The sequence below is a fragment of the Panthera pardus genome, unplaced genomic scaffold (assembly GCF_024362965.1).
Source record: "Panthera pardus isolate Hobbes unplaced genomic scaffold, ASM2436296v1 HiC_scaffold_11, whole genome shotgun sequence".
Taxonomy (NCBI): Eukaryota; Metazoa; Chordata; class Mammalia; order Carnivora; family Felidae; genus Panthera; species Panthera pardus.
In genome coordinates, this window is record NW_026526666.1 from 50,451,855 (window position 1) to 50,478,052 (window position 26,198).

The following is a 26,198-nucleotide window of genomic DNA, read 5'->3' on the forward strand; positions in this document are numbered from 1 at the left end:
GAAAACCAAGAAAATTGGTCAACTATTGCCTAAAGAAAACCCACTCTGAGTGTTATACCAATTCAAGTCATTGTCAGTCTGTGGGCAACAGGTACTTCTCTGGTAGACCCTTACCATCTCATCAATTGAAATAGCAAAATGCCTATCAAAAATAAAAGATTCCTTTATGCAACCATGTAATCAAAAGATTTACTAAATTCAAAACTGTTTAACTACTCTGTGTCTTATGAAAGTATCACACAGAGACTTTTTATCTTGATGTGTTAAATTCTTGTTGGTAGTTTAAAGCATGAGGCCACACCAATTAGGTTTTGACCCCAGATCTCTTGCTAATTGTCTACATAGATTTTAACACATCATTTAGCCTCTATTGGTCTCAATTTACTTTGTCACTGCAAAATTAGGAGACCGAAATGGATTGTTTTTAAGACTCTTTTGCTCTCCTCTATCATTCTGAAATTTGATGATGTATTAAGCCTTTTTATATCTTTGTATAATGGTTTATTTTCATTCAGTTATGTTAGAAAATATTCATGCTTGACTCCAGTTCAAATTTTTTCCATGAGTATTTACTATAATAAAAACCACTGAATTCACTTAGAAAATAAACTGGGGTAGTGGGGTGCCTGGACAGTTCAGTTGGTTTCGTGTCTGACTCTTGATTTTGGCTCAGGTCATGATCTCACTGTTTGTGAGATAAAGTCGCTGCGTTAGGCTCTGTGTTAACAGCACAGAACCTGCCTGGGATTCTCTCTTCCTCTCTCTCTGCCCCCCTTCACCCCCCCCCAAATAAATAAATAAACAAACTTTAAAAAAATAAAAGAAACTGGGAATTAGGATTTGTGCCCAACAAAGTCATGCGGTTCTCAGAGCATCAATAAATAGATGAGATCAGGACATCTGATACAGAGATTACTGGTGTTTACAAATGCCAGGGTTCTGCTTTTCTTCTGGACACAGAGCTGGACCACATCCTGCAGTTAGCTGAGGCCATGTGTCTGAACGTCCACCAATGGGATGTGAACCTATGTGGCATGAGCCAGTTCCAGGCTGAAATATAAAAACCTCCTTCACGTATTCCTGGTCCTCCTTCCCCAACCACTTCCCCAACCACTAGCTAAATAGACAGAATCTGGAAGGTAGTGAAGGAATACAGAACTAAGACAAAAAGAAGTTTGCTCCCGAATGACTATGTAGAGCAGAATGCTATTGGGTGGTCACATGAAAGGGAAAAGAAAATACCTATTGTGTTAAACTACTGAATTTTGGGCAACAGCCTACCCTGACCAATACATCATCCTTTTAGATTTTTATCCAAGTGAAATTGCATTTTAGTGAACATCTGGTTCAACCCTGAAGGAAGGCATTCTCACAAAATGGTAAGTATGAGGACTTCTGCTGTGACACCCCTAACACCTTATCCTGCCATCTTACACATGGTCGCCCTAGTTTGCCAGTCATCCACGGGCACTTTCAGCACCTCACCTGCTGCTCCCTATCCAGCCCTTCCACAGCTTCCTAATGCTCCGTTATCCAAACCTCCTCTCTCCTAAGTGCGGCTGAGCTGTTCTTCATTTTTGTTTGCGTTTGTTGTTTTCTATGACATAACTTGCAAAACATGTTGAGTTTTCTAATCTGTCACATTATTGACGAATGTTTCATCGCAGTTAAGACTGAAAGCTGTTTAAGAAAGCTGTCTGTAGATTGATCTATTTCTCCTTGCACTTCTATCAGTTTTTGCCACATGTATTTTGAAGCTCTATCATTAGGTGCACATGTGTTTAAGATTATAATGTACTCCTGATGCAATGACCCCTTTATCATAATGAAATGACATTGATTATTCATGGTAATATTCTTTTCTCTGAAACTGACTTTGCCTCCCTGCTCCACTGCCTGGAAACTCTTTAAAGGCAGGAAGATGGGACAATTACATGGCTTGCCTCATGTGTTTCCCATCTCAAGAATTACTGCCTTTCGTTGCCTGTTGTCCAGTGTCTTAAAAACTATTGCGTCGCATATTTTAGCCAGTTTTGGTTTGTTTTGGCCAGGAGGGTAAATCTGGTCCCTGTTATCCCAATCTTAATCTGAAAGGAAAGTCAAAAATGCTTTTATACATCATTTCATTTGTTCCTCAGAGGAACCCTCACAAGGTGACTCTTATTATCCTTTTTTTTTTTTAATCAAAATACTGAGTCTCAGAGAGGCTGCATAATTGGCCTAAAGTTACACAGTTAGTAAAACTAACTGAAGTACATGGAAAGGTCAAGATTGGGTGATAGGTGCATCAGTTTTCTGAAACTAAAACTAGGCACATGCCATGAGATTATTTACATAATAAATCTCAAAACAATTAAAAAAATCAAAATGGTCGTGCCTGGGTGGCTCAGTCGGTAAAGCATCCAACTCTTGATTTTGGTTCAGGTCATGATCTCACAGTTCATGAGACTGAGCCCTGCACTGGGCTCTGAGCTGACAGCCCAAAGCCTGCTTGGGATTCTCTCTCTCTCCCTCTCTCTCTGCCCTTCCCCCACTCACATGCTCGCTCTCTCTCTCTCTCTCAAAATAAACTTTAAAAAAATCAAAATCCTTGTTAGTACACATGTAGTAATTTGCCTTACCTGGCAATAGTTGCAGTACATGAAATGAGGCCTGTCTCAGCAAATCTGGGTTACAAGTTCAAAATATTTGATGGGAAGGATGATGAGATATTATAGCCAGTGAGACTGGACAAAGGATAAAAGTTAATGACACTTATTTCAGGTAGGTATTGGTCCTGCCATATTTTTAAAATATTCTCTGAGCCATCAATCACAAAGGAAATGTCTTCAGTATTCATGGAAACACTTAAAAGAAACAAATAACTAACGTGGTTTTTTTAATCCCTATTTTCTTTTGCCTATTGGAATGAAGCAGAAGTAAATCATCTGGAATGGCTTGGGAGGGGCCATCCAAAATAGATGATTCCATTTATGCTACAAACACAGTAGTACGTAGGGTACAAATGCCTCAGTTTAGCAATGTTCTCCAGTGGGCTGGGTGGGAACAATGGGAAAGCCTAGTTCAAAGGTGCCTTCTTCTTTTAAAGTACCTATCATGGTGTCTGACACATCAGATTCCGTTCAGCAAGTGTGCGTCCCCTTCCTTTCTTTCCAACCAGAATAGATCAGACCAAATACTATCTCTGTCACAAAGGAAGCAGCAACTCAAGGACATGCAGGCAAGGCTGGATGAGGAGGCTTAATTTGTTTTTATCTTGGAGATCCTTCCATTGACACTAATTAATCTCTCCCTACAACTTGGAAGGTTAGCAAACCTCTTTTAAAATAGCAGCAATATAATGCTCCCTAAATGGGATTTTAACTAATGTACAATAATTACTCTTATCATAACAGCATCTCTTTAGCACATTCAGAAGAGAACCTCGCCTGTCTGCCCTAAGTGGTGTTATTAGAGGGAGGAGAGTGTTTTTCCTGTCCATTCATGCTCCAGCTGCCATTTAGCTGCATTCTGTGGGGACAATGATCCTTGCCTTTCATGGAGTGCAGATGGAAATGCAGAAGTGCGGCATTCAGAGAGATTCTGCTGTCTGCCAACAATTCTAGTCAGCCCTTCTCTTTGGAAAGGCTTAATATTTCCGAGCTGTTATGAAAACTTCCTTTAAAAAGAAAACTGCTTTCTGAGTTGACTATTGCCCAGAAATAGAGGTTAGAAGTGGGGAGCTGCCACAGCAGACAGACCTGGCCTTTACATAAAGTGCCTTTTTCATTTGTTGAAATGCAAAGAGAATGTTCGCATGAACCAAAACTCAGTTGCCCAAAAATCTAATTGGAGAGCTCATGTTGCCGTTGAACACAGTTGCAGGGAAGCATCTGCTTAGACTCAGCCCCTTTGCAACCTACTGAAGTCTTAAAAGCATGGGCCTTTAACATCATATCAGGCCTGTGTTCAAATCTTAACCTGCCATGTACAGACATGGCCTCAAAGGCAGTGCTGTGCCGTAGAACTTCTGCCAACACAGTGATGTTTCTGTATCTTTGCCGTCTGGTAGAATAGCCACTAACTACATGTAGCTATTGAGCACTTGAAATGTGGCTAATGAAACTGTAACACTGAATTTTTACGTATTTTTTATTTTAATTCATTTAAATTAAAAAGCCACATGGGTTTAGCAGCTACTCTTTTGGAAAGCACATCTCTAAGATAAAAACAAGCTGTTGCATCTTGTACCTCCTCCCATTAAGAAAGACTTGCGCCAGGGAGCCTGGCTGGCTCAGTTAGTGGAGCATGCAACTCTTGATCTCGGGGTTGTAAGTTTGAGCCCCACATTGGGTGTAGAGATTACCTAAAAATAAAAATCTTTTAAAAAACATTAGAGGGGTGTCTGGGTGGCTCAGTCGGTTAAGTGTCCGACTTTGGCTTAGGTCATGATCTCACGGTTCGTGGGTTCGAGCCCCACGTCAGGCTCTGTGCTGATAGCTCAGAGCCTGGAGCCTGCTTCGGATTCTATGTCTCCCTCTCTCTCTGCCCCTTCCCTGCTCACACTCTGTGTGTGTCTCTCTCAAAAATAAATAAACATTAAAAAATTAAAAATAAAATAAAATAAAAATAAATTAGAAACAAACAAAGAGTTGTGCCTTCAAACACTGAGTTGGCCTCTTTAGGTTCTGAAGAAACATAAGATAATGGGGAACATTTTTTATGTATGATATAAATGGGGAGCCATTTATAAGATGACTCAGATGGCTGCCGGCTTCATATAGGACCCAAAGCAAGAGAGGAGTTTGCAGGAAGTTGAGACTCTGGGCCCACTTGCTCTCCCACTCTGACTATAAACTGAAGGTTGCAGTGGCAGGTGAGAATGCTGGGTGGAGGATCAGGCAAGTCCCAATAGGAGAGTCGCAACATAATCTCCTAGAACTTGAGGGTAAAGCCATGTCATCTGTAGCACTGAACAACTATCTGTTTGAAAATCAACACCCGACATTCTACCCAGACCCTAAGAGGGACTAAGTACTGATATCAAGGACTATGTGACCAGAGCTTCCCATCATATGCTGGATATTGTTTGACCCACTGTGTTGTAAGTTCAAGCAAGTGCAACACAATCTATGGAAACAGTACATTGGGGATTGGGCCCAACTAATTCAACAAGGTGCAAGTAAATTGCAAGTGGCTCAGACTCCCACTCACCTATCTTTATTGTATAATTATCTCTCCTAAAACTCAAACCTATAGCTCATAGTGGGATTCCCTACAACCAATTGTCAAAGAGGAAAGAATCTGGGCTTAGTTCACAGATGGGTTAGTATAATATGCTGGTGCTGACTGAAAATGGCCAACTACCATTACAGTTCCACTCAGAGGTATTTCTAGAGGACAACAGTGAAGAGAAATACTCCCAGGGGGCAGAGCTGCTAGCAGTACACTTGGTCACCGAATTCTAATGGAGGGAGATGTAACATGAGATACTTAGACTCCTGGTAAGAGGTTGCATGACTTGGCTAGCTGTCGAGGGGCCTCAAACGAACAACACTGGAAGATTTAGCACAACTAGTTCTGGGGAAGATGTATGCAAATGAATTAATAGAAGCGAGGATGAAGCATGCAGACCTTTGTGTCTCACCACAATGCTCATTAGAGAGTGTTCACTGCAGAGGAGGCTCTCAACAATTAAGGGAACAGGATGACTTCCTATAGATATCATCATTTGCCCCATGCCTTAGCAATCTCAAAACTCATGAAATGGGCCAATCAACAGAATGGCCACACAGTAGGACTAAAGACACTAGATGGTCCTAACAGCATGGACATCCTCTCATCAAGACAGATACAGCTGCTGCCATGGTGAATATCCAGTTTCCCAGGAAAAGAGACTAACTCTGAGTGGACATTATGGCACCATCCCTTGAGGCAACCTAAAGGTTGGCAGTAGACAAATACAATGGGCCGCCTCTACCATGAAAAGGATAATGATTTTGTCTCACTGAAATAGAAATCTAGTTAGGATGTCAATTTGCCTTCCCTTGCACTTCCCTCAGCATCACCATCCACCAGCTCACAGGATACCTGCTCTATTAGCATCTTGTTCTATACACCACTTTTTGGAGCAAGATCACTATTTATGCCAAAAGAAGTGTTGCAGTGGATGCAGTTACATGAATCACTCATCTAACTACATAGACCTTCACCAGGAGAAGCTGTCTGATAGAACACTGGAGAGCCCCATGTAGCTAAGGTTGCCAGGTCAGGATTGGTTGCTGTCCTCTAGGATGGAGAGTATGTGCTGATTAATGGCATATACACAGTGATGCTTTATTTTAAATAGCATGAATATTGGGGCACCTGGGTGGTTCAGTCATTAAGCGGCCGACTTCGGCTCAGGTCATGATTTCGTGGTCCGTGAGTTCGAGCCCCGCGTCGGGCTCTGTGCTGACAGCTCAGAGCCTGGAGCCTGTTTCAGATTCTGTGTCTCCCTCTCTCTGACCCTCCCCCATTCATGCTCTGTCTCTCTCTGTCTCAAAAATAAATAAACGTTTAAAAAAATTATAAGTAGCATGAATACATGGGTATGAGAAGCACAGGGTGAAAATAAAATGGGTTCTTTTACCATATTTCTAAAACTCATAGAATTTGTACTTTCCAATCATAGGTTCTACAAAGTTAGAGACCTTGGGGACCAGATGGGGTAGGGTGGGATGGGAGAATGTTTCTATTGCATGACACAGAAAGGTTCCTGCTGAACTTAAAGGTGTGACCTACCTGTTCACTTTGAGCTCCTTATACCAGGAAACAATAGGCAAGAAAGGAGTTATTGTCTTGTCAAGGGTAACTGATCTTCATTATCATGAGAAGGAATCCAGAATTACTTCTATGTAATAGGGATAAAAAAATGATGTGTCAGGAACCCAGGAATTCAGTATGGGATCTCTTGGTGGTTTTATGCTGAGCAAATAATCAATTGTAGCAACCATAGCTTGACAAAGGCAAGGCAACTATGGATACATACCCTCAGGGATGAGAATCCATGTCATTCCAGCAGGCAAGCAACTGAAGGTGATGGAATTCTAGAATAGATGGAGAAGAAGGGAGATGATATTTATTATACTCTTGGAATCAACTGAAGCTGACAGCATGCTGTTCTCACCAAACAAAAGAAAGAGATCACTGTATGTGGTAGACAGGTATCATGACAGCACATGGGTTGATGTGAATAGTGCAAGGGGGTGGATTGTTTCATATACCACTTATGGTTGCTTCAGATTCTCTCGACCTCTGTAGTTACAAAACTATTCCAGCACCAATAGCTAACATATTGACAAACTCTGGTTGGACTCTGACAAACCTAATGTGGGCACCACCTAACAGAATTTTACACATGCCCACACAATGCACATCTTGCCTCCTACTCCAGTTGATGCTGAAGGATGAGATGACGTGGGACCTGCTAGGTACCACAAAGCACAACCTGGAAGTGCAAAAGAATTAATGTCCTAGAAAGCAAACTTCGGAACACTAAGAAATGGAAGCACATGGATAAATTCTCCCTCTTTTCTGCCCAGGAAGGACTGACTTAAGAAGCAATTGTTTTTATGGTCTCTCAGAAAGTCCCATGAGATTAGGTAACAGACACACTTGATACCACATACAACCAGCTTAATAATGCACCTTTTCATCAGCTCTTCCCCCAATATCCCTATCTTGCTCTCCTCCTTCTTCAGCCCTGCTGTCTAGGATTAGGAGAACCCAAGCCAAGGGAGAATGGAATTACTGAGATTTTCTGGGTGTGTGTGTATGTATGTGTACACAGTACATACACACACACACACACACACACACACACACACACACACCAGATGCAAGAAAACAGGGGGCTATGTTTAAACATCCTATGAAGAATAATGTTAATATGCATCTGTCCACTTCAGGGAGGCAGCCTCAACTCTTGCTTACTCATTGTCTGTCAATTCCAACTCATCTATCCTTCAGACCTCACCCAAATTTTTCAAATGGCAGCACCAGCAAACACACAGAGGTCCCCAGAAGAGGAGAAGGTCATAAAGAAAAGGAAATGAATACTGACTAAGCACTGTGCCACATATACTCCATATATTATCCACTTTTCACAAGTAGGAGGTATTATTATCTCTATTTTACAGAGGAAGGAATAGGAGTGCAGACCAACACCTCCCAATTACCAAGTGGCTGAATATCAAACTCATATTTTTTTTCCCACTAATGTAATTTCTACAAACTGGATTCTTTTGTTGAGGACCAGAGTTGTGTTAAGATACTCTGTTTTGTGACCTTATTTGACTCAGAGAAAAAGAAGGCTGGTATTTGGGGAAGAAAAAAAAAAAAAACCTCCCACAACTATCTTGTCAAAAGCAGAAGTTAAATACAGTTATATGTAAAAGAGGAAAATAAAAAAGAACAGAGAAAGTCAGAAGCTTAGGCTGCATTTGTCCAGATCAATAGTTTACCAATAGTGTGACACAGAACACCTATGTATCCAACAATCTGTATGTGTGACTAATTTTTTTTATCAACATGCTCAATACACTTTGGCTATCACTAAAGATATTCTGTTTAGCCAAGCCCACTGATTAAGCATTGCATTCAGTGGCTTATGTAACATGATGTAGTCAGAGCAAAACTTGCTCTGAACCAGAAAGATTTGTATCACAGATTCAAGCAGGTACTAAAGAAAGAAGTGTTTGCTGGAACACTTGAGAACATTGTCCTCTGTGTATATAAAAAAGAGTAGTTAGGATATTCAAATTTTCTACCAAACAGCAACAGCAATGCTGGAAGATCAAGGGAATACTGAAAAAAAATTAAAATGTAAGACAATATTACTCTCTGTAGTTCAGACTGATCAATAATGACTGCCAACTTGTTTACTGCTGTTGGATGAATCTTTTAATCCTTTTAAGTCCTGCAACTAAAAATACCAGGAACATGAAAAGTGTGAGAATTACTGTTCTAAGAAACCTATTTATGTAACCAGACTTGCCACCTCACCTAAACTGAGAAACAAATGGGAAACCCGGCTTGTTAAAGCAATTTATTGTGTTCAAAAACCACCTTTCCCCACCAGTACAACCAAAAGAAAAATAAGGGGCACTTGGGTGGCTCAGTTGGTTAGCAGACCCACTCCTGATTTGGGCTCAGGTCATCATCTTGAGGTTTGTGAGTTCAAGCCCTGCGTCGGGCTCTGTGCTGACAGAGCAGAGCCTGTGTGGGAGTCTCTCTCTCTCTCTCTCTGCCTCTCCTGTGCACTATCTTTCTCAAAATAAGTAAACTAAACTTAAAAAAGAAGAAGAAGAAGAAGAAGAAGAAGAAGAAGAAGAAGAAGAAGACGACTAGTGAGACAGAAATCTACATTCATGGAGCTTTCTGTCAGAATCAGCAGCATTCTTTTGAGACAGGTGACTCACCTGGGCCCAAGTGGCCCAGAAACCCTGAAGGGCAGAAGACACCATTCACTAAAAATATATTTGGGACGTAGAAAATCTAAAAATGAAATTCTCTGAGACCTGGGCAGCAGTTACAACATACATTAGAAAGGGCCAGAACAGGGGCTCCTGGGTGGTTCAGTCAGTTAAGCCTCTGACTTTGGCTCAGGTCATGATCTTATGGTTCATGAGTTTGAGTCCTGCATCAGGCTCTGTTGTGACAGCTGGGAGCCTGGAGCTTGCTTCAGATTCCACGTCTCCCTCTCTCTCTATCTCTCTGGCCCTCCCCTGTTTGTGCTCACTCTCTCTCTCTCTCTCTCTCTCTCTCTCAAAAATAAATAAGCATTAAAAACTGTTTTTAAATAAAGAAAGGGCCAGAACAGGCACACCTGGGTGGCTCAGTCAGTTAAATGTCTGACTCTTGGTTCCAGCTTGCATCATGGTCTCACAGTTCTGAGTTCAAGCCTGGCATTGAGGCTCTGTGCTAAAAGTGCAGAGCCTGCTTGGGATATCTCTCTCCCTTTGTCTCTCTGCCCCTCTCCAGCTTGCATGCTCGCTCTTGCTCGCTCTCTATCTCTCCCTCTCAAAAATAAATATATATAAAAAAAATCTTTTTAAAGAAAGGGCCAGAACAGGCTTCGAAAGAAGAAAGCCAGGATTTTGCTTTGACCTGGCCCTTCTGTCTCTATTTTGTAGCACATGAAGGGAGTCTGCAGAGTGTAGAGCCTTTCTTCAGTAGATCCCACATTTGCTGAAGAGCAGAGGTGAAATGAGCCACCAAACGCTCCAGAGAGGCTCTGAAACAAGTCAAGCCCCCTGGTCAGGCAGAGACTGAGGAAGCTGTTATTGACCCTACAAATTGACTACAGCACTTTCAGGAGAGTTGGCTGCAGTTTCCTTTGCAAGATTTAACCACAACAAGGAGACAAGTTTCACTTGCCAAAATCTCTTCTTTCACACTGCTGTCCTTTTATCAAGATTTGATGACAACTCAATATGCAGCATTGGCTTCCACATTTGGCTCCTGAAAATAACAACTGACATGTGAAAAGTGGCCCATGGTGAAAAGGGTATGAAAGGTGCTAGATGAAGACAGTAACTCCACCATTTACTGTTTGGGTAACAACTCTCTGAGCTTCAGACTGATCTCAGTTAAATAGGGAAAAAAATGATACTTGCCTTACAATAGTATTATGAGAATGGTTTTATGTAAAGGGTCCAGCCTGTAGTGGATGCTCAATAAATGTTAATTCTCTACTCTGATTACAGTTAAATTCCATGTCTCCTTTAATCCTCACAGCTTTCTAAGGAATATAGTCAGGTATCCTCACATAATAGACCAAAGGAACTGACACTGATCAGTTTATCATTGTGGTGAATGACAGAATTAAGGGTTGTCTCCAGGTCTTTTTAAACTCCTAATGTCTTTGCTCCTTTATGGAGTCATCAGGTTCTGATTAATTTATTCATTCATTCAGCAAACATTTTTTTCAGTGCCTAATAAGCACCAGATATTAGAAATAAAGGACTCAAAGAACCAACAAATCTCTTTCCTTGTGGAATTTCTATTCTAGTGAGTGGACCATGTCAGAAGGAAAATGAAGTGGGGGGATGGGGGGCTGAGTGTGTGTGCTAATTTAAAGCAGCTGGTCTGGAAAAGGTTCAGATAAGCTGAATTTTGAGCAGAACTGAAAGAATAAGGAATGAGCCAATATAGATATATGTGATTATGTTTCAGGCAGAGGAAACCATCAAGTACAAAGGGCCTGAGGTAGGAACATTCTGCTTCCATCAAAGGAATATCAGAGAGATTCTGGCTCCGCACTTGCATTAATATCTTGATTCTTGTGGATCCCTTCAAAAGAAAATGAAGGAAACAGAGTGTGGCCAAGCTGAACCTTAAATCTGATAGGTTTGGGTCGAGTTAAAAAACGTCATTTTCCACTTTTGTCTATTGCTTCCCTCAAACCTATTCCCAGCACTCCTAAAGTGTAGGCAGTGGGCTGATTTGAAAGCTAGACAAATAGAAATTCTACTGAACAAATAGAAAGTCCTCATATCTCCTCAGTACTGGATGGCTTATAAAGCCCTCCCATAGTCACTACACCATTGAATCCTTCTGACAGCCTTATAAGAAAAGAAGGCAGGACAGGAACTATTGTCCCCAATTGACTAGTAAGGAAACTGAAATTCAAATTACTACTATTGCCCAATAAAACCACTGTTAAATGCAGAGTCTACGTTAAAATCACTAGAATGTGGGTCTTCTGGTTTCTACACATAATGCTATTTAATAATAACAACTGCCATCTATTGAACACTGTATACCTAATGTTCTATGAATAGTTTATATAAATTATCTTATTCACTATTTACAAATGCCTATGAGATGCATGTATTTCCCCTATTTTATAAATGAAGAAACACTCAGAAAGTTTAAGTAATTCAATTATACCTCAATAAAGCTGAAATTAAAAAATAATAAAGTTCTTATATTGACTTCAAAAAAAAAGGTTAAATAAATTGCCCTTCTGATACTTTTGGGAGATTTAGCCAGGATCAACCTTGCCCCAGTGGGTGCTGTTGAGTGTCATATAGAGAAGTTTGGGTTTACAAATGGATTTTGACACAGTTGACCACTTCTTCACTCTTACCACACTTACCTCTCCAAGCTTTTTTATTTTTTCCCCCTAGAGACATCACTTAAGATTTTCCTCCTACCTCAAGGCCATGGCTTTTTAGTTTCTACTACTAATTCCTTTTCCTCTATAATCATCTTAATTTTGGAGTCCCCAGGGGCAGATTCTGGGCCCTTTTTCATTCTTCCTCTCCCTAGATGGTTTTACCCATCCCCTTGGATTCAAATATAAACAGTTTCTAAAGATCCTTAAACTTCTGTCTCCAGCTTAGCAGTTCATCTGAGCTCTAGAGTTTCTTCCACATCCAATGACTTTCTGGCATATCTGCCTGCTGGTTTCACCAGCATCTCAAACTAAACGTTTCTGAAATGAAAACATATGAGTCCCTCTTCACTCAACTCCTAAACTGATCATATCACAGTCTTCCCTTTCTCTGAAAATGACAGACCACCAGTTGTTAAGCCAGAAATTATGATTTTTTCCTTTCTCTCACTATCAGCAAATGCTATTGCTCTGTCTCCAAACTATATCCTGAGACTCTCTAGTCCTCTCTGCCCTAAGCCACTATCCATTTTCATCTATGTCACCTCCTAGCTCTCCTACTGTGCCAACTCTTAGCCTTCTCCCATCAGCTCTTTTTTACATTGATTTTTTTGAAAATAAAAACCAGCTTATGTCACTCCCCTTATTTCAAAGCCCCCAGTGACTTCCCATAGATGCAGCAAATTTTCAAGTTTCCCCTTCTTTCCTTCATTATACTCCAGTCATGCTGGCTTTCTAGAAGCTCTTAAACTTTCCAGTTCTTTCGCACCTCAGCACCCTTGGTGCTGCCTCTGTCCGGAGAGAGCTTCTCTTTTGAGTATTCATGTGGCTGGTTTTTTGGTCTCATCTTGAACCCCGTCTCCTATGGGAAGCCCTTCCTAACTATTAGAGTCTCTGTCACAGCACCATGCTTACTTTCCCCACCACGCTTACCACAACCTGTAATTATCTTTTTTTGTTTATGTATTTATTTATTGCCTGACCTCACATGAGGGCAAGGTTTTGTTTGTCTTGTCACTATCACGATACAGTCTCTATACATATGTGTCCTCAGTACACAAAGTTCAGTAGATATTTATGGAGTGAATGAAAGAACGAATAAATGAATCTCAGTTTTCATTTTGCAGGCCTCCATTTCCATAGAAATTATGTCTTAGTTATGTTTATCCTCTGTGGTCTGCTATTCTGAAAACTTAGGGAGGCATCCCAGTGATGAAGTCATGTAGAAATGAGCTGTGGTCAGGACCTAACTCCTATTAAATAAGAACAAAGAGGACAAACCATATTGACTCAAAAGAACCCAGGCCGTTAGGCCAGGTGCCAGAAGTTTTTGGCTTTTTCATTTCCTTAGGTATATAACAGACTTGAGTTTCTGAGAAGTCATCCAAGGTATGACCATATATTACAAAATCCATTTCACTTAGCCCTTAGACACATGTCATGCTCCATCTCAATATCAGCCAGATGTCTCATCAGCATTTACAGGGTTGGAGGTCATATCTGATCCAGGTCTTCATGTTTGTCACCAAAGTAGGCAATGCAACAATATAATCATAATAACTATTTGTCTTATGTTAAGAGCCTACTGTATGACAAGTACTGCTGGTACTAGGTGCTCTGTGTGTTCTTTTCTTGGTTAATCTTTGCAACAAATGAGGAAGATTCTTTGCCCAACCGATAGACGAAGAACCTGAAGCTCAGAGACGTTACATTATTTGCTCTGATGCCAGGCTTACAGCTGATAAGAGATAAAGCAGAGACTGAACTCAAGGCTTCTGATTCCAGAGGGAGCATTATTTAAACTATACTGTATTGCCTTTTGGAAAAAAGAAATCACACCGACGTATTTGTATTAAATTATTTAAATCATTGGGCATACCGTATTTTCTGACCAACTCACAAAATATGATTCTCTTTTTAAGATGCAATCTGTATAAGCTCTCTGGGTCTCCACTATTCCTCGAGGGTGAAATACTATCAGTGATGCTGTCACAGGAAACCATCTTTACTTACCTTCTCTGGGTAAACAACTGGCTCATAGACATTAGAGATTCCTCTTACCTGAAGACTCCTCAAAGAGGAAATGAATCCACTTCAGTAATGATTTGAGGAAACCTAGATTTCATAAAGTTGCTGATAAGGTCTCCACAAAGGAAAGAAGAAGGTACCATTATTCCATTGCTCATTTTCTCTCTGGAGCTTTAACTTAAGATTTCATTTGAAGCTTGAAAACCACTGCCCTTGAGAAAAAGAGAAAGGAAAAAAAAAAGAAGAGGGAAAGAAGGAAGGAAGGAAGGAAGGAAGGAAGGAAGGAAGGAAGGAAGGAAAGAGGGAAGGAAGGAAGGAAGGAAAGGGAGAGGATAAAGGAAAGGAAGGAAAGGGAGAGGAGAAAGGAAAGGAAGGGAAGGGAAGGGAAGGGAAGGGAAGGGAAGGAAAGGAAAGGAAAGGAAAGGAAAGGAAAGGAAAGGAAAGGAAAGGAAAGGAAAGGAAAGGAAAGGAAAGGAAGGGAAAGGAAGGAAAAGGACTGGAAAGGAAAGGAAAGGAAAGGAGGGAAGAATCTTTTTTTTTCTTGGGATGGCTTACACAATTAAGTCATCCTGACACCCTATGTGACAGAAAGAGATGGGAAATAGTAGACAAAGAATGGCGTCTCCTTAGCAAGAAAGGTGAAAATAGATGTGTTCCAGCCCCAGAAAGAAAGTTAGGTTGAATGAGAATATAAACTTCTTCAGCTAGAATATCTACATAGATGTGAGAGAATAAGAGCAATGTTTTAAACAAAGAATAAGATCTTGTATACAGATAGTCTTCCACTTTTGTAAAGAACTTCTAGAAAAGCACACTAAAGTTGTATGAGTAAAAGTTCAACAAGAAGTCATGCAAACAATGTGAGAGGAGGTCAATCCACAGAAAATTAAATGTATTAGACAATTCCTAAGGACACTTTAGATGATATACTGCTAACATTTCACATATATTCTTAGATTTGGTTTTTCCTCTGTAATTTAACAGTTGCCCTCCTTATGTCCAATGGATGACTACCTGAGACTTTCAGTATATCTAATGACTTAGATTTACTAAATCTAATGATTTACTGCTCCTTTCTAGCCACACATTCTCTCTAGATAAATTCCTGTAGACCTATGGCTTTAAATCATATCCATATGCCCTTGACTCTTAGAGCTTCATTGCTAACCCTGATATTTCACCAAAGCACCTTTACTGGTATTTCTAAATCCCTACCTAACATCTCCAATAAGATGTATAGTATGAATCCTAAACTTGAAATATCCAAAGCAATGTTCTCATTCCCCAAAATTTGATCACTCTGCAATTTTTCATCTCAGGAAATGACTACACCACATATTGCTAAAAACAAACAGCTCTTGGAGTTATCCTTGCCTCCTCTCTGTTCTTCACATTTCACACACATCCAATGTTGGCTTTACCTCCAAATGTTATAATATTCATCCACTTCTCTCAGTCTCCTCTGCCACCACTCTAGTCTAAGCCACCATTATTTCTCCACTAGATGCAATGCAATAGCTTCCTAACTCATCTCCCTGCTGTTGTTCTCACCCACCTTCACATAATTTGCTCTCTAGACAGCAAAGCTAAAAACATAAATCAGACCATATTACTCTCCGCTTACAACTTCCCAGAGGTTTCCAATTATACCAAGAATAAAATCCAAACTCCTTGCTATGGTCTAGAACAGAGCAGTCCAAACCAAGCCATTTAGTAAGGTGTGAAACCAATGTTCTGGGGAAGGATCAGCATTTTAAAATAAAATAAAATAGAAAATATCAGAGTTTATTGTATGTAGTAAGAATAAATATTATCTCATGAAACTTCTCTTTCAGATGTGTGTGTGTGTGTGTGTGTGTGTGTGTGTGTGTATGTAGTGGAATGCAATGTCAAATGTATTTTCTCTGGGAAATACGTTTGAAAGCCACTGGCCTACAAGATCTTAAAGATCTGCTGGCTCACATCTCCTGCCTAATCTCCCATCCCACTTTCTGCTCATTCAACATACTCCATCGCTTCCAGCCTCTTTATTGTGCCTTCAAAGAGAAGCTTCTTCCCATCTCGGGTCCTTGGCACTTGCCTGGAATGCCTTACTTCCTATTATTTGCATGGATGGTTCCTTCTTACCATTCAGGTTACCATTCACATATCACCTGCTCTGAAAGCCCATCCTCTAGGGGCACCTTGGTGGTTCAGTCAGTTGAGCATCTGACTCTTGGCTGAGGTCACAATCTCACGGTTAGTGGGACTGAGCCCCAGGTCAAGCTCTGCAACTGATGGTCAGGCTCTGGGTTAACAGTGTGGAGCCTGCTTGGGATCTTGGGATTCTCTCTCCCTCTCTCTGCCCCTCTTCTCTCTGTCTCTCTCTCAATAAATAAATAAACATTAAAAAAAAAAAAGAAAGCCTGTCCTGTCACTAATCTAAAGCAGCATCACCACTTCTCTATCACATTACCCTGTTTTATTTCCTTATGCTGCTAACCATGATCTTGCATATTTATTTATTTGTACATGATCTTTCTCAGCCCTCCTTACGTAAATTACATAATGCAGGGATCTTAGCTGTTCTGTTTGCCACATTCTGCCACTTATAACAGCATCTCAATAAGTACGGTTGATAGACTATTGACTATTTCAGTTTTACACATGTTTGTATAAAATAAGGACAGCTTATAATGAAATGCTTAAATAATTATAGTAGCACTGCTGTGAAAACAAAGATGCTGTGGCTAACACCGCACAGGGACTGGCAGGCAGGACCCGTGGGAGAGCCTGAGCGGCTCATTTGTCAGTCAATCGAGGAAAACCCAAATTCAGTGTACAAAAATGCAATTTCTTGGCCCGTAAAATATGAAACCTCAGAGTGGTTGACAATGAGCATCAAATAGTTAGGGACACTGTCATAGTTTTTGTCTAGTGCCCTGTGGTTCCTGACAACAAAAATCCTTAAAAATAAAAGTGTTCAGTGTGAATTCTCTTCAGATATCATGGAACCAAAAGTAAAATCTGCATCCAACACCTTCGATCCTGAATGGAGGAGGAGGGACACAGGAAGGCAAGTAAATAGTAGCAACTGTCAAGAATGACAAGATGAGGGCAGGGTCAGAGTGGAAACTGCCCTGGGGAGCCAGGCCCAGAAGGAGACTCTGGAGCCTCAGAAAAAGGGGCCCATATTCCCTTCACAGCCCCACCCAGCAGACTCCTTCAAGGGGTTATTAGGATTATCTCCTCAATCTTTATTTAATTCTTTCCAGGTGCCCAATCATAAAGGGGCTTGTGTGCTAGGCTGAGGCATTTGAACTTTCTTCTAGGTGGTTTGGGGAAACTCTGAAGAGTCTAAGAGGGGAGTGACCCATTGGGGTGTCTCTCCTAGAGCCCTCCTCCTGGCTGCAGTGTGGATGGGGGGTTGAAGCTCTGCCGGTTGGAAGCTGGAAGATAATGTGGCAGGCTCTCCAGGCGAGAAGCAACAGAGAGCCTAGAGAGCCTAAACAGAAGCAAGGGGTTGGTGGGAACCGGAGGTTGTACGGAGGGACAGACCCTTATGGGAATCTGACTCCTCCTACTTACCAGTTACCATTTCCAGTCTGTGACCCCGTGCTGGTTAGGAATTTCTAAGCCTCTTTGTCCTCTCTATAAAATAAAGCAGAGAATGGCACGAACTTCAGAGATCCCTGTGAGGATTTAATGTGATAATGCATGTAAACTCTTAGTGCCTGCATAGTAAGTGCTCAACAAACGTTAGTTACTATTTTAGTCAGGTACTATTATTATTTTTGAGTACCATGGGAGGCACCGAAGCAGACCGAGACAGACCCCTCATCCAGCAAAACAAAATACCGTGGGCCTGTCACAATGCTCTGCAAACACGAAAAAGCCACAGCTTAATCTTGCCAGCGGCGAAGGCTTCGCAGAAATGCACCTGGAGCCCTGAGTGAAAAGTAAACCGCATTCTGAAAGGCAGTGGACTTAGACTGAAAACTGCAACTCAGTCGAAGGCAAACAGAGCGAAGCTGGTCCTGACTGGGGTGAGTGTCTGACGGCGCCTGTGGGGTGGGGGTGGGGAGAGTCAGAATCCGGGCACTGGGCACTCTACCTCTGTCTCCTCCTTTCTGAGACAGGGCTCCAATCTTAAACTAGCAGGAGAGTCCGCAGGGGTCCCGGCCCACAAAAGGTCGGGGGTTGAGGGCCCCTCAGCACAGGTTTTTGTCTGCAAACCCAGTTTCCGAGGTGCCTAAAAGTGTACAAATAGTGAAGCCAGGCCCAGCCGAGCCAATTCATTACCTCGCCTCCGTGCTGCATGCTGATTATTTGCTCTCCATATCACCTCTCCTCAGGGGGCTCAAAGGAATCAGCAAATCCCCCGCATCAGAGCTACGAATCCCCAGCACAACCCATTCACACACAGCGGGGTGGCTGGGGATTAATTGGAGGGGGAATGTTGTGAATTCCAGAGAGTTCTTTCTCTTTGCCTCACAGCCGGTGGCCGGGGATATTGCTACATGAAAGCTTCCCTGTCAGTATCAATCATCATTGCCTGGGCTGCAACATTCCAGAGAATGAATTGGCCTCATTTGGTAACTCAACTAGAGTTGGGAGGTGGGGGTGGGGGCCATTCCTGAGGGGCCACATTTGTGGGCCCTAATTCTTGTCCCATAAGTGGTTTCAAAGCAAACAGAAACCTAGAAGGCCCAGCTTTCTTTTTCTGGGTTCCCTCCCTTAGCGATGTTAGAGATGGAGTGGATCTGGAAGAAGGGTGGGAAAGGGGTGGTACCTGTGTTAGGGCCTGGCAGGAAATTAGCTTGGGCAAAGCCTTGGCTGAGAGCTTAGAGGCAGCCCAATAGCCGCTCCCGCCCGCCCCCCCCCCCCCCCAGGGTTTCTCTTACTGCTTTGATTCCAGGCCGACTCTCTCCTCCCATCCCCAGGCTGCTCCACAGGAGGCCTGTGGGCTCTCCCCCACCTCCCTGCCGAATGGGGCCCAGTGCCTAGAAGTCTGTGAACCCTAACTCCTCGGGTACCCTCCTGGAGGAGGGCAGATAACAAGAAATGCAAACGTCAAACCTTTTCCTCAAGTTAGCAAATGCTGGGAGCCCACAGAAAGGACAAGGAGGAGCCTCTTCCTGGGATTTCACATCTGAAGTCTACAGACTCAAACCTTTTCCCGGTTCTTATTTTTTTAAATGCCAAGACTTCCAGGCTGCCTTCTCCACTCACCCACCCCCTCAACCCCCCCCCCCCCGCCCTTTCCACCACCAACCTGCTCTAGCTCCTTCTGAGCACCTCTCTTCACTTCTAGTCCCTCCCTCTGGGAGAAAAAAAAAAAAAAAAAAGTGAATTCTGCAAAAAAGAATTTCCTGAAACTCCCATCAAGTCAAGAGCTCAGAGCGTGCACCCTAGGGAATCCAGGCATCCAGGCCACTGCTTACTGGGAGAGGTGCCCAACCTGACAGTCCTGGGAGGCTGGAGCCCCCAGCTGGACTCTGTTCACCTATTCTGGGGCCTATGACCCCAGGGAAGCGCCCAGGCTCCTGCTTAGTGCATCCATAAGATGGATGGTGGTAATAACTGCTCTGCCTCCCTCTTAGGATTGTGTATGGATTAATGAAAGAAGAGATTAAAAAGTGATTTGTAAAGCGCTCAGTGTAAGGTATTATGATTATTAAATTATCTCATTGGGCCCAGTATTGGGCATGTTAGTGATCTTTGTAAAAGCCTCACTCTGCATCTACGTGCCTCTGTCCAGGAGAATCCTGGTAAAATGTGCCCTGGGAGGGAGAAAGATTAAAATGCTATACCAATGTATACAAAGAAAAACCCAGACAAAAAGCAAGATCATTATTATTTTTGAAAATAAAAACAGCGTGATAACCTTTCAGTATCTCAAGTTACATATGCCCACAATGTGACACTACCTCTTGTGGGTGTTATTCTAAGCCAATAGTCCATTTTCTGGGGGTTCCTTAACATAGCAACAGACAAACCTTGGCCTGAAAAGCAGAAGACTCTGTGTAATATTGAGCAAGTTGTTTCTCCTCTCCAGGCCTCAGTTTCCCCACCTCTAAAATATGTAAGTAGCACCGGGCTTCTTTAAGATCTTATCCCACTCTTCTGTCTTGTAATTCCTTGGATGCCTCCAGTAGGCATCCTAACTTAGCAACAGTTGGGGTTCCAAGGTCATTTCATACTTGATAGAATATCAAAGAGTTTAACTAATCCTCATCCTGGGATAAAGGACTAAGTGAGCAAACAATACAAAATCATGCCAGCCACTTAGGGACTCTTAATTCTACTTAATCATAATGAGAATTTTTCAACATTTGGAGACTGCTCTGGGGAAAAGCATGACATAATGCCTCCAACACTTAGAGCTGTGCCATTGGCACAGAATCTCCATCACAATTAGCAGTTTTCTTACCCCAAATGCTTTAATACAAAGTGCCTGCTTCACTTAGTAACTCCACTCAACAAGCTGACACCTGAAAACCACAGCCTAGGTGTTGCCAAGGTTCCTAAAGAACACGAGGTCCACACTCCATCTCACCATTTCGTCTCCCCAAATCTGAATGAACTCTCATCTAGTTTCAGACGCAGGGTTTTTATTGCCCAGCTGCACACGTCTGCCTAGAGAGACACTTTCCCATCCTTTCCAGCTGCTTGCTGTCAGCCGGCTTGTCTGTCCTCAGTGGGAACTTTCAGGTTCAAGTCTCTGTCTGGGGAGTCCATATACAGCCTTGGCTATTATTCTGATGGATCGTTTTAATTCTTTCCACTTTGATCATGTCAGTTTCCACAACAAACAAGGCTCACCAGAAGCATTCCTGGTCTCACAAAGGCAAACACACTTGGCTTTGCATCATAAGCCAGAGGCCAGAACTCTTCTGCTTTTGCTTCAAGGCTATTTTAACCCTTGGTTGCACAAGTTTTCCAGTTAACCCTTTTTACCTTTCATTCCCTGCAACCATTGACGTGTTCATCTCCTCCGGAGAAATGCAATGATTTCCAGTCTTTAATTAATTAAGGATCCAAGTGGCAGATGCAGTTCACACACACTGGAGCCAAGCCCTGGCTAAGAAGATTCTTTTGCTCCAAATGCTCTGCAGTTCACTGAAAGTAACTTCGGCTAATAAAAATAGCTTTGTCGACTAAGTTGCCAGGAGCCATTTTAAATCATTGAAAATATTATCTCATTTAATATTGGCAAACTATTAAGGTGAAATAGGAATTATGTTGACTTCCTAAGTAAAGAAACATAGGAGTTAGAAGCTAAGCTTTCTGTCCAAGATTACACTGCCAGCCTGGAATGGTGCAGGGGTTTTAACCTGGATTTGTCTGGCCTCTGGGGCAGGCCCTAATGCTGAAATGTTAAATGTTAGACGTTAGCACTCCTTAGGCTGTAGTAGAAAGAGCTCTTGACGGACAGTAAAGAGGCCAGCGTCTCTGTGGCCACTTCCATCAAGTCCATTTTCTCTATGCCTTGATTTCACTACCAGCAAATTGAAGATAGAATTAAATCAGTTTTTTTCCAAACCTCAGTCATTCACTTTATTACTCATACCACTCATATTATTATTTAATAACTATTCTTCCTTAAATCAATGTACTTTTAAAAACTAAATATTTTTAAATAAGTTAAAAACCAACATGACTTGCTCTAAATAGATGGTAATAATAAAAATGAGATGATTAAAAATAATAACGTTAAATTCTAGCTAGACACTCTTGCCAGCCGTAGGCTAGCTCTAAGACTTAGGCTAACCTTATGTTAAATTGGAAAATATGCAAGTTAGTTAAAGACACTGCAGTTAGTTAAAGTATATTGAAGACATATTAACAAATACACTCTGAGACTTTCTCCTCAATGTAACCAGGTGGGAAGAGACTCCAACTGGACACACCTTTCTCACTACCTTACTCAATGTTACTTAACATCTTGGCTATGGTACTACCTCAAGTTATCTCACCTAAAATTGTTTTACATACAACCAGAAGTCCTCATCTGTATGTGAGCAGATGATAGATACTGTGTTTCTCTCTGAGTATTTCCAGCTCTGAAACACTTCAATTCTAATTAGAAAAGTTAAGATTAATGCCTATTAAATTTGAAACTTAATTCACTAGCATTCAGTGAGTACGCACCGACCTGCAGAGAAAGGAAAATAGAAAGAGATCTTGACAATAAACAATCACTGTTATCAATTTCTTTAAACAGCAAAATAAATGAAGACTTTTCTTTGGGAAGTGTCTTCGAGGACTACAAAGTATATCACCCCATAGCCATGTAAGAATTTTGTGTATTTGCTAGGGTATGCACCAGTAGGTTTTCAAAGTGTGGTCGAAGTCCCTGGAGATAACCAACATCCTTTCAGGTCAAAACTATTTTCAAACTTTGTTTTTAGTGTTTTTATTATTTATTTTTGAGAGAGAGACAGAGTGCGAGCAGGGGAAGGACAGAGAGAGAGAATGAGACATAGAACCCAAAGCAGGCTCCGGGCTGTCAGCACAGAGTTTGACATGGGGCTCGAACTCACGAACCATGAGATCATGAAGTTGGACACTTAACCAACTAAGCCACCCAGGTGCCCCAAAACTATTTTCATGATAATACTAAGATGTTCATGCCTTTTTCACTAAGTTTCCCAGAGGCTACGTGAAGTGAGATACTACAACAGATGGAATGCAGAAGTAGACATGAGAATCCAGCTGTCTTCCATTGACACAAATATTAAAAAGATTTGCAGAATGCTAAACAATGCCATTCTTCTCACTGAATTTATTTGGGAAAACAGTCATTTTTCATAAAAATGAAGTTATTTACGTTAACATATAATGAATGCGTCATTGTTATTTTAAGACAAGTATTTTTAAATGTACCAATTTAACTTCTCATGCAGTAAACACTGGTAGATAGAATTCACATAAACAAAAGCTCTTTAGAAGCTCAGTAATTCTTAAGAGTAGAAAGATGTCCTGTAGCAAAAATGGTTGGGAATGTCTGAGGCCATTAAAAACAGCAGGCCTAGTGTACATCAGCTGGAATATGAAATGAGTGAAGTCAAAAGTAGTTCATTATAGAATTACCCATAATGGGGAGGAATAAGAAAGAGCCATGCAGTTAGCAATAATGAATTATTATATTTAGTAATAATGAACAGTTAGCACTTCTCAAATGATCAACTCAGGGACATCATTTCTGATTGTGACAAGGGAAAATTAAGAAATTAAGAAGAGGGCACCTGAGTGGCTCAGTCAGTTGAGTGTTCGAGTCTTGATTTCGGCTCAGGTCATGATACCAGGGTCATGGGATCAAGTCCCAAGTCAGGCTCTGTGCTGAGTGTGGTGCCTGCTTAGTATTCTCTTTCTCTCTCCCTTTGTCCGTGTCCCCTCTTGTATTCGCTCGATCTCTCTAAAATTGAATAGATAAATAAATAGAAAATAATAAAAGGGATTAAGAATCTAGTAACCAGAAAATGTTATATGTGTGTGTGTGTGTGTATATATATATACGTATATATATACAATATACGTATATATATGCGTGTGTGTGTGTGTGTATAACAGGGAAATAATTTTGAATTCCAAACATTGCGACTGCAGCAATGTCAAACATGTCTGCTAGTACACACACCTAAAATGGGAATGTGAAAAAAGGAGACTTGGCTTGGGAAGTTTGCATAGGAAAATTTGTTCTTTTACAAATTACTTTTAATGGTGTCCCCACATGGCTTATATAATCACTATAAAGTGGTAAAGTTTAATTTCTTGTCTGTTGAAAAACTGCTGAAAGGTTGGGACACTTAAAGCCATGGTTCTCGGATCACATGGCTGACTAAATCAACAAGTTAGGCCAATGTATCTTAGCTATTTTACTAGCTGAATCCCATCAGTTTTATAGCCATAAGTTGTCATTATCAGTTGAGACCATGGCCAAAAAATATAATTGTCAATTAGTGTGTTTCACGTAGATAAGGCCAAAGTGTATTCATACCTATACTAAATGTCTCACTCTCATTTTGATTCTGGGAGCTCAATTTACAAAGAGAATTAACATTTCTCTTTATTTTAAGTGGTTTCTATGGATACCTTCGATGAAGCATTTCATTCACATCTATCCAATTTAAGCTTCTTATTTTAATTTAAATACATTTTCCATTCCTCCAGAATTTGGATATGATATCTGCAGTTCATTTTCTGGACTTAACCTACAAAAAGCATGTATGCACACAAAATTTTAAATTAATATGTTTAAAGGTTTAAAAAGAGAGAGACACTCCTGCAATACAGAAAGTCATAATCTCAGAATTGGAATTCTATTTTTATTTGCCTCATACTCACTCAAAACCTGACCTGTAATCTAGAAAGTCATGTTTTCTGATTTTGGTTTTTTGGGGTCATTATTGGGTGGGTTTTTTTCCTCCCCTTTCTTGATCTCATTTATTGTTATACTGCAGTTTTCTTACTTAGCATAGATGGGATTAAAACTTTTTTAGGTTCTAGTACACTTAAAATTTAATAATACTTTAGTAAATACTTAGTGTAGAAAAATTGGGGGAAAAGTTTTTTTAAAGAATACAACCTCAGGGGCGCCTGGGTGACTCAGTCAGTTCAGTGTCCGACTTTGGCTCAGGTCATGATCTCACTTCTCTTGGGTTCAAGCCCCATGTCAGGCTCTGTGCTGACAGCTCAGAGCCTGGAGCCTGCTTTGGATTCTGTGTCTCCCTCTCTCTCTCTCTGTCCCTCCCCCGTTCATGCTTGCTCTCTCTCTCTCTCTCTCTCTCAAAAATAAACATTTAAAAAAAAGAATACAACTTCAGATAACTGATACAATGTTGCCAGCATTTGCTAATCAATAAACACTTAAAAAAATTCCCTTTTCCAAGAAAAATTTATATATATATATATACCTGTTAGGAAGAGATCTGATGTCATCTCTAACTACAAATCTTTAATTCATTTATTATGCAAGTTTTATATGTCTCAGCCTAGAAACCAAAGTCTTCCACATATGATTCCAGACTCCTGCCAGTTTTATCCACCCCCCCTCCCTACACAGACCCACTACACTACAAACTGGCCTACTGAGTTCTGGGGATGAGTCTCCTTGCTCCCTCGGTTTTTACCCTTACCATTCTCTCTCCCCTTAAAATACCTCCTTCAGTTTCCCTCCTGTCTGTTAACTGAAATCTTATCCAGGCCCCAAAACAGATGACCAATGTCACTCCCCTTTCTTGATCCTCCCAAATAGAAGTGCCCACTCTTCTCTTGATGGCCACAGCCTCATTACTCTGTCCCATGGTTTCCAAGATTCATTTGTGTACTTGCTTTATCCCCTACTTCAAAATAAAAACTCCTTTAAATTTTTTATATTTTTAATAAGTAATGCATACATACAATAATCATGCAGTTCAGAAGTCACCAAAGGATATTTGAGGAAACATGTCTTCTTCCTACCCTCCTCACCAGTTATCCTCCCCAGAGGCACCCAATGTTACCAATTCTTTGCATATCTTTTCAGAGATAGTCTGTATAAGTGTGGATATGTGTGTGCGTGTGAGAGTGTGTGTGTGTGTGTGTGTATGTATGTACACAAATGGCAGTATACTTTCATGTTATTTTGAAGGGTGGGCACATCATGTTGGGCAGGTTGTGCCTTAACCAAGGGCACCCAGTGGAAAGGGTGTTTTTTGGGGGGCTGGAATCCAACTGTGCTTCCCTGGCCAAGCTGTATGCTCTGTGGTCCTGCTCTGTACATCCTAAAGAAACAGGCTTTCTTCAAATTTCCACAAATGCTCCTTTGAGGCTAGCAGTGGTCCTAGTGTGTATTTTTATTTCATTTTTAATTTTCACTTTGTTGTAAAATATTTTTGTTGTTTTCTTCACTTTGCACTATTACAAGAAAGAGCTTGTGTTACAAATCCATGTTTAAACACTGTCATTGGGGGAGAAAGATTAATTTGCAAAACCTGTTTTCAAGCACTGGCCTATTTCTTTTTTTTTTTTTTTTTTCAATATATGAAATTTATTGTCAAATTGGTTT

General features: G+C 41.1%; 1 long non-coding RNA gene across 1 annotated transcript in view; it reads right to left on the minus strand.

The window, feature by feature from the left end:
* Positions 1-7,099, minus strand: part of LOC109266701 (uncharacterized) — a 65,358-nt gene extending 58,259 nt beyond the window's left edge. The window contains exons 1-2 of the long non-coding RNA XR_002079832.2: positions 7,010-7,099; positions 6,763-6,871 (exon numbers count right to left, since the gene is read on the minus strand). This is a non-coding gene — a long non-coding RNA (uncharacterized LOC109266701). The remainder of the gene's footprint in view (positions 1-6,762; positions 6,872-7,009) is intronic.
* Between the last annotated feature and the right edge of the window lie 19,099 nt (positions 7,100-26,198).